The 8,869-nt window shown below is 38.7% G+C and overlaps 1 protein-coding gene across 1 annotated transcript in view; it reads right to left on the minus strand.

Moving 5' to 3' along the window:
- The window catches only part of cdh22 (cadherin 22), a 168,697-nt gene extending 160,252 nt beyond the window's left edge, over positions 1 to 8,445 (minus strand). The window contains exon 1 of the mRNA XM_005739998.1: positions 8,420 to 8,445. The gene's annotated coding sequence lies outside the window, so the exon portion shown is untranslated. The remainder of the gene's footprint in view (positions 1 to 8,419) is intronic.
- Positions 8,446 to 8,869: the final 424 nt, after the last annotated feature.

Consider the following 8,869-nt stretch of genomic DNA (forward strand, 5'->3'; position numbering starts at 1 on the left):
TAAACAAAGAATAAATGAAAAGAAATAAAATAATCATCACTAATCTGATAGAACTATTTATTATGTAGTAGGATTATTTGTTTAGACATATCTTCTTTGTCCAAGCACCCAAAACTGTGTCACTTTCAGTTTTCATGATAAAAAAAATCTTTAAAATGAAATTACCACGGAACTTAACTGCTCTATCATATTTCCAGTTATTAATATTGGATTTTCTCCCATACTATGATTGTGATGTTTTGCATATACATTTATTATTACTATATGTTTTCCACTATGTCAATTAGTAAGGAAGACCGAATAGCGCCATTTGGCAATCACTGGTCGCTGGGGAAAAATGAGTATTCCCCAACTGGTTGTTATTGGTTTCTGGAGGTTGCTGTGAAATCATTTGCTGAAATCCCAGTCACACAGGAGTAGAGACCAGTCAGCAAACACCTGGTAACAACCTGAAACAAAAGTGCATCCCCAACCAGTTGGCAAATATTTATGAGAGGTATGACTGTCACTAGGTGGAATGGACCACAAAGAGTTATATACTTTTGCAATGAAAACCTTATGATTGCTTTAGCTGCTAGCAGGTTACCCCAGTTTGTAGTTTGCATGGAAGCCACCAGCTTGTCAACTACAGGCTAAGTAGTAATGAAACTGTGAAGAATTCAATGCAAAGCAGAGACAGAGACCATTCACCTTCAAATTAAAGTTTTGTCTTTTGAAATGTGCTGTCTTCCCAAAGGGACAACTTTTATTTTGAATGCAAATAGTCTCTTTTTTCAGTTTGCAGCACACTTTTTCAAGTTTCCCTACAACTCAGTGGTTAGGGAGCGTTTGCAGACAAGTCAGCCTTGTCCGTGCAAACCAAGCGGGATTTGGTGCGGCACACACGTTGTGACTTCACTTAGTGACAACTAGCAACCTCCAAAAAACATTTTTTTCCAACTGGAGATTGCCAAGGAGTTCACCAACTAATCTTTAGACCTGTTTAAAAAAATGATGCAAAAAAAGTTGCATCTCTGCTGCCAGGTCACACTTGAAAAAAGATTTTTTTTTTTAATCTCAATTGAAAGTTTACCGGGATAAATAATTACATTTATAAAAACAAAGAAACGAAAATATTAGGGTTGTGCATTTAGCTCTATGTGATAACAAACAACAGTGTGCCAGGACCATTCATCAGTCACAAGTTTGCAGTCCTGCCAGAAAGAAATGAGAATGAGAACAAAGTAAGAGTGTGAGAAAGGCAAAGACAAAGAGAACTACCCAAAGCCTGTATTAGCCACTCACTGAAGCCAACTGTCTGTTGCTAGGCTGCATTACCAGACAGTAAATGAAAAGCTTTGGAGGGTAATTTCGACAAATATACAAATTCAGCATTGATGTTTGCTCATTCATCCATTGTCTTATCCGCTTATTCCTACTCAGGGTCAGAAGGTGCTGGAGTCTGTCCCAGCATAGACAGCACAGAAGGCAGGAAAATACCCTTGACAGGCTGCCAGTTCACAAATGAACTGACATGGACACACACTCATTTGTACTCACAATCACATCTAGGGACAATCTGTAGTCTCATATTAAACTAACATCCATACATTTGAACTATGACAGGTAAAAGTAGCAAATGGATAAAACTCCTTCTTGTTCCCAGGCAGCAAGCTAATGACTGAATAAGAGTCATTCAAACATTCACACAAAGAAACACTGAATTCTGGCTATTAGTCATAACATAACATTAATAAACTGATTCTTAGTCACAAAGGGGAACAAACTGATACACATCTTTGCCACTTTAGTTTCTAAAAATTGTTCTGCTTTTAACTTATTCAGCCAAGTCGACCAATTATCGTATGTGTATCTTAATAATGATGCATTACATGGTCTATTTTGGAAGTCATGTAAGTAAGAGGTCCTTCCTGTTAATGGCTGTACTCGACTCAATTTGTAAGCCTTTAAAAGTGACAGCTTATCATAGATCTAATTTCAGGGACACTAATCAATGAGCATCTACAGTCCTCAAAAAATGTCACTTTATACTGACAGTAGATAATTGGAACTACGGACAAAAAGTACACAAAAAAGCACAGATTTCCCTGTTAAACGGAATCAAATTTGTGTTTACTGGCATTAGTTTTACATGCTGAACAGAGCATAAAATAAGCTATGATTGAGAGATGACTGTTTACTTATTAAAATGACCCCAGTGCTCTTCTCACACTGGGTTATGAGAAGAGCAAACAAACCAATATGATAATAACTTGCTCCTCTTCGCATCACCTCTAATCCTTTGTTCATTTTAATCTCTAACATATGAAAAAAATACCCTTATATATGTGCGCGCTCGCGTGTGGATGTTTGCATGTGATTCACTGAAGTTATGTATCTCGAAAGATATCAAGCATTTCAGCCACAAAATGCGGATGACTTTCCCTACCTTGGCAGCCTTCATCCTTCCAAAGTCGACACTGATTCAGAAATACACCACTGTAAGCTCTGCCAATGGGGTTATGCCAGACTCAGAGGAAGAGTCTCTGTGAACCGTGACATCCAGGTGAAGAACTGCCTGTTTACAAAGCAGTTGTTCTTCCTACTCCAGTGCAAGAGGCACAAACACAGGCCAGGCAGACCAGCTATGAACACAGATTGAGTAAGTCTGGATCCCATCACCAGAGATGAAATCCTGGCTCTAGGAAATCATACACATTTAGGTAGAAAAAACAGAGGAACAAACAAAAGCACAGTGGAAGAACTGACTGTGTGAAACGTTTCTTCAACTATCACAAGTGTACTGTGTGTCAAGTGCAATATGCACATTATTGCATTGAGCGTAACCTATAACTATGGATATTTTCAAAAGGGGTGACTGTAGCTCAGACGATAGAGCAGGTCATTTGTTAACTGGAAAGTTGGTGGTTCAATCCCTGTCTGTTCCAGTCTGCGTGCCAAAATATCCTTAGGCAAGATGCTGAACTTCAAATTGCTCTCTGATTTGTCCATTGGAACGAATTTTAGATAAAAAGGTGCTTGTATGAATGAGGCACGCTTCTCTGTTGTAATTGAGTGCTCAATTACAACAGAGAAGCGCTATATAAGAATCTGCCCATTTGCCAGCAGTAGTGCATAGAAGCTGTTTTTTTCTGAAGCACACAAAAAGCAAATTTTATAAAACTCCAAACATATATAACATAATCTATTCTTCCACCACTAGTAGTAGTAGTAGTAGCAATAGTACCAATAGTAAAAAACATAAAGAAAAAGGTTATCTATGAAAATTGCCTTTGTATTTCCAAATGTTTTTAGACTTTACCTATATCAATTTTATCAGATACTGAATATTGTTGGTATCCATTTGCTCCTCTTCTTACTACTCTCTCTTTTTTAAGTAAATTTTGGGATTACAGTATTGTGAGTGTTGTATTTCTTGTACTTGTTGGCACAATGATGCAGTGGTTTGTACTATCACCGAGCTCAAACTTGCCAGCCAGCCAAGGCCATTCTGTGTGGCATTTGCATGCTCTCCCTGTGCCTGTGTGGGTTGTCTCTGGGTACTCTGGCTCTGTCCCACAGTTCAAAGATAAGCTTGTTAGGTCAACTGGTGATTCTAAATTGGCTGTGAGCATGAATACTTGCCCTGCGGTAGACAGGTGACTTGTCCAGGATATAACCTGCTTCATCCAAAACTTATCAGTGAAGAGCATTGCTTGTATAATTCTTGTATATAATTCTTATATATATATATTTTCTTGCATCATGTCACCAATTTTCAAAGTAAATATACTTGACATGGAATTCTCACCAACCATCCAAACTGCACGTGCAAAGAAAACAAACCTTTGTTGGTGATGACGCCTTTAAGATGCCCCCCTGTATGGAGAAACTAGTCACATGCATTGCTCAGGTGTGATTTTTACCCTTACTTATTGTACTTACAAAGATATATAGATAATTACATAGATAGATAGAATTATATAGATATAGATATAGATACACACACACAGAGAGATAAACATTTAAGTTAAAACATTATAAAAATTTATAGCAATGCATTTTAACTTATTTTCCAATATAAAGCAATAAAAGCATCCATCTGATACAACAGATGAACATAAAAACTGCTCGGCATTTGTTTGTGTTTACATGCTTATGTTTGGTCTGTCTAACTGTGCAAAACTAGCAGAATTTATCAGTAACAATAGGGGCATGACTTCCACGTGCATGTTTATACTGTTTTTGGAGCACAAAATTAGCATCTGTTTAAATAAAAACAGATGATCAAATAATAATTAAAACTTAGAATTAGACAATCACGGCAAGGAAAATAAACATTATTTGCAAATGAGTTAGACTGGAATACTAAATCATTCTTATGGCTGTTAGCTAAACATGAGGCATTTAGCTTTTTGATAGAAAAAGCAGTTATTTTAGCCACACAACAACATATCATTTTCACATGTTTACAGTTTAAAAAATGGGGACATAACTTATTACTAACTAGTAATGATTTTGAGTCCCTTTTGTTTTTGCTAATCCGGGCTTGCTGCGTTCCGATGCGTCCACTCTTTACGCTAATCCAAACTATGCTAAGCTAAGTATATGGCCCAGTCACTGTAGATTTATATTTAGAGTATATAGATATGGAAGCAGTATCAATATTCTCATCCAACTCTTATACAAGAGTTACTTGTTATACAAAAACAAGCTTATACAGAAATTTTATACTTTTTCTTTTAACTTGAACGACACAAAATAAGGCATGATGATGACAACATAAACTGCACTGTTGAATCATTGTTGACTAGCTTGCTGCAAAACAGCCTCAACAGTGACCAAATAAAAAGGTATGAGTGACTTGTTTCATCACAAGTAAAAGCAACTGAGTTTCCTGAGTAAAAGCCACAGTATTCGAAAATTGCTGGATCAAAGTATTGCCTGTAACGCTCTTCTTGAAATCAGTTGCAAACAGCGCTGGAAAATCAACCATGGAGCCGGTCCATGGCCTTAAGCTCTCTGTCTCCTTCTACCTAGTGATTCCATCACGGAGCTCAAGCAGTAATACGGTTGATGCAGTCCCTGCCCGGAGGGGGTAATGAAGTGACTAAGGGCTGACCGTTCCTGACCGCCAACAAGACAGCAGGTGTGAGCAGTGAGGAGTGTGAATATGTGTGTTATAGTGTATATGGGTGTGTTTGTGTATGAGTCTGTGTGTATTAGAGGGTATTAGATAGAGAGAGAGACAGAGATTGTGTATATGTTTTTTCACTATGAACTAGGTTCCTAATCATAAGTATGAATCAATTAGTTGGTCTAATCGGTACTTTTTCTGTCAGGCATGAAGAGAAAAGAAAAAACAACAAACTCACGTTTACGCTCGTCTATATCATCTTTAGTGCCACATCACTGCCATCTATCAGCCTCTTTTGCTCCCCTTTTCTCTTTCTAGTTCCAGCACTCTTTCATTTTCCTCCCTCTCTTCTCGTATCTATCCAAGCCATCTCTCCTTTAACACTACATTTATGCGCAGGCTTGGTAAACGGTAATCAATGTCTCACAATGGTGGACTGCTTCATCGAAACGATTTTTCAGGGGAGCTGTGTGTTTGTTCACGTGCATGTTTGTGTATGTGACAAAGGGTGAGATAAAAAGCAAGACATAGACTGAAGAAAGGAGAGACAGAGAAACTGAGCCATTGCTTGATGCACACACATCAGGCTTTTTATGTAAGTAAGCTTATATTTTGTGCATCTATGCCTGTTTGTGTTAAAAACACGTGTGAAAATTTCACACTGGATTTGGCACTGACTCCAGAAGCTCACTGTAATGCATTCACTTTTGGTACATAAATCACAATCAGCCTATCCTGCCATCTGGGTTACTGCTACATGGCCCTTGTAATGTACATGCTGGTTAGACCACCAGCTGAATAGTTAGACTACGAAAGCAGATATGTGTCTCTAATGGACAGTAGAATAGCAAATAAATTCCTTGAAGAAAATGTTTGGTATTCTGCGTGTGTGTGTGTGTGTGTGTGTGTGTGTGTGTGTGTGTGTGTGTGTGTGTGGGTGGGAGGAAGGTGGGGTACGTATTCCTGTATATCAGATCCTCTTAAAACTGTTTAAACAACCTTATACAAAATAAAATCACAAAGCCCACAGTCACTGCATGCATAAGATAGGTTCAGTTGATAAAGCAATTTCACAATTACAAATAAATAATTAAAGCACACAAACACACACACAACCTCCAGATGCTGCAGCAAGTGGAAAATTTATTCCAACATGGCAGAAAACTAGTAAGCCCCCTGATTAATGTTTAAAGTAATGACTGAATAGTTAACTGTTTAATAAATCTCCCTGAACTTGCGCTGATCTCTACTCCAACCGACTGCCATCCTATAATGTAACTTCTGAAATCAATTTTTCAAACACAGGGTCAATAAAGGTCACAGCCCTCACCTAGAGGTCCTGTCTCTTTGACAGATTCCTGTACAGATCAGCATCTAATTGGAAAATTAAAGTAATCGATTGGCTATTGTAACGACAGGCATTTCTCTCACTTTCTCAAACACCAATTAGGTGTGGATAAATGGTAAACTGAGGCCTGTCTGAAGTCTCACAAATACACACACTCCCCATGTACATGAACGGACGTACGTATACGTGAAGGCACATTTCCAAACACACTAATATATACAGTCAAGAATGTAGACACCCTTAAGGAGTAAACTTAACCAATCTAACCTTAGCCAAGGTCACAGAGTAATATCCTAGCTTAAAGTGTACTGTAACCCCACGGTCACAAATCATATTCAGCAATATGAAGCACACACACACACACACACACGAGTCCTCCAGTTGGGAACAGGTTGTATTTCATCCAGATACCAAGATGAAGGGTCTGCCTTCCTACAAAACAAATATTAAGCTGGCATGGAAAAAATCTGATCAATCTTGTAGTTGTGAAGTACTTACAGTATAATGCGTCCAAAATTGTGGGAAGCAGCAAACACTAGATTGAGCTAACATTTGCCTGTCTCTTCAGGGACTGTTTCATGAGAATAACAAATGTCAAATAATATTTAAGCAAATCTAAATGCCATGTGGACAAATATTTTGGAAGGCTGAGCAAAATAAATCAATTTAAAAGAAGGCAACAAAGCACAGCGAAAGGTTGAGAGGGAGAGGAGCAGAATTCTCAGTCAGTAACTGCTGAGATGTGCATGTTGCAGGAAATTTGGATCTTGTCCAGCAGAATGTGTTAAACAAACGAGATAGAAATTGCGGCTGATGCTAATTTGATTTGTGAATATCTATTAGATCCACATGAAGACTGAAAATTATTAAAATATCAAATATAAATGAGTAAACCCAAAGTAATTGGTAGTAATAGGAAAAAAGAAAATGAAAGGAAGGATACAAAAAAGGGACAATGTTACATTTGCAAGAATGAGACTTTTGTTTAATGAGACTAAAATATTTTAGTCTACATAACTATCAGTGAATGTTCATCCCAACATTACTAAGATAAGAGTTGTGGTTTGTTTGTTTGTTTATTTTGTTAGTTAGTTAGATGTTAGAATGCTTTTAAGTCAGCATCCATTCAACAGCATGGCTTTAGTGCACAGTGGCACGCATCCAACTTCCCCAGATGCATCCTGTTGGCGCATCAAGTGGCTGCAGTCCTCGGAAACCCATCTCAGTGTGCAGGAGGTGCGTGCAGTCGTTTTGCCCCCCTCCCCACCTCTAGGTTATTTCATTTTGTTAGGCTTTGTGTTGTTGCTTCAAGGCTGATGTGCATATACACAGTTAGACTGTCTATTCCTATGACTACTACAGTCAGTTGCGGTTTGTACCATTAAAAATAGAATTTTCCACAACCATTCACCACGGAATCTATGCACACAGTATAGTCCACTACCTCTCCCCAATTTCACCGTGAAGATGTTGCTACAAATCCATGCGACGAAATTGTGAAGATGCAGTTTTGTCCCAGAGTGAGTGACCAATTTCGGGCACAGTTTTCGGATCTACCGTAACCTTGCAATCGTTAAGAGTAGTCTGATTACTATTTAAATCACTGCATGTGATCAAAATCGCGACTGTGTCCTGCGCAGCGCTTATTACCAAGTGCTTGACAAATGTTAAATGTGTGATAAGTGTCAACAAGTTAGCTGGCGATGTTCAACCTTCAATTAAATACATTTATTATTAAAAAATGCAAAGGCTCTAATTTCCTCTATCAATACATGTGCACGCACACAAACACAGTATTATAAGAACAAAAATCCACAGTACATTTCTGCAGTTCCCTCGTATTTGCTCCTACAGTTAAAAGGCAAAGGGCATTTTCAAAATCCAACAGAAATGTATGTTACAAGAGCGTGCCAGCGCACGGTGAACTTTCTCATTAAATTAAAACAAAGTCCTACCTTTGTTATCGCGTGGCGAGAACAAATGCCTTTGCCTTGACAAGTTGCAGAGGGACACGGTAATGGTTATTCAGCTTGGCGCTTCTCCTGCAATCAAAGGTAAACGATTCCTTGTCAGATGAAAATCAGAGGGACAGACGCTCCGCTCGCCCTGTCTGCCACCGCGCTGCGCGTCTGGAGTCTCTGTTCCGATGAGCGCAGAGAGAGCAAAGGCAAAGCCGCTCTCGGAACGGCGCGGTATGGAAAGCCCCTGGTGGTGATGAAGGGAACCTACCAATGAAGCGGACGAGAGAAACGGAAAGAGAGAGAGAGACAGGAGATGAGAGAAAGAATTGGGGACCGATGGGGGTCACTGGAAGATAAAGTAAACAAGGCGTGCTCGTTTGACCTCTATATTCATGTAAACATATTGAATGTCATAAAGACGGATACTGTCTGGCCAAAAAAGAA

Source organism: Pundamilia nyererei, unplaced genomic scaffold (genome assembly GCF_000239375.1).
Source record: "Pundamilia nyererei isolate P.nyererei 1_Seehausen unplaced genomic scaffold, PunNye1.0 scaffold00096, whole genome shotgun sequence".
NCBI lineage: Eukaryota > Metazoa > Chordata > Actinopteri > Cichliformes > Cichlidae > Pundamilia > Pundamilia nyererei.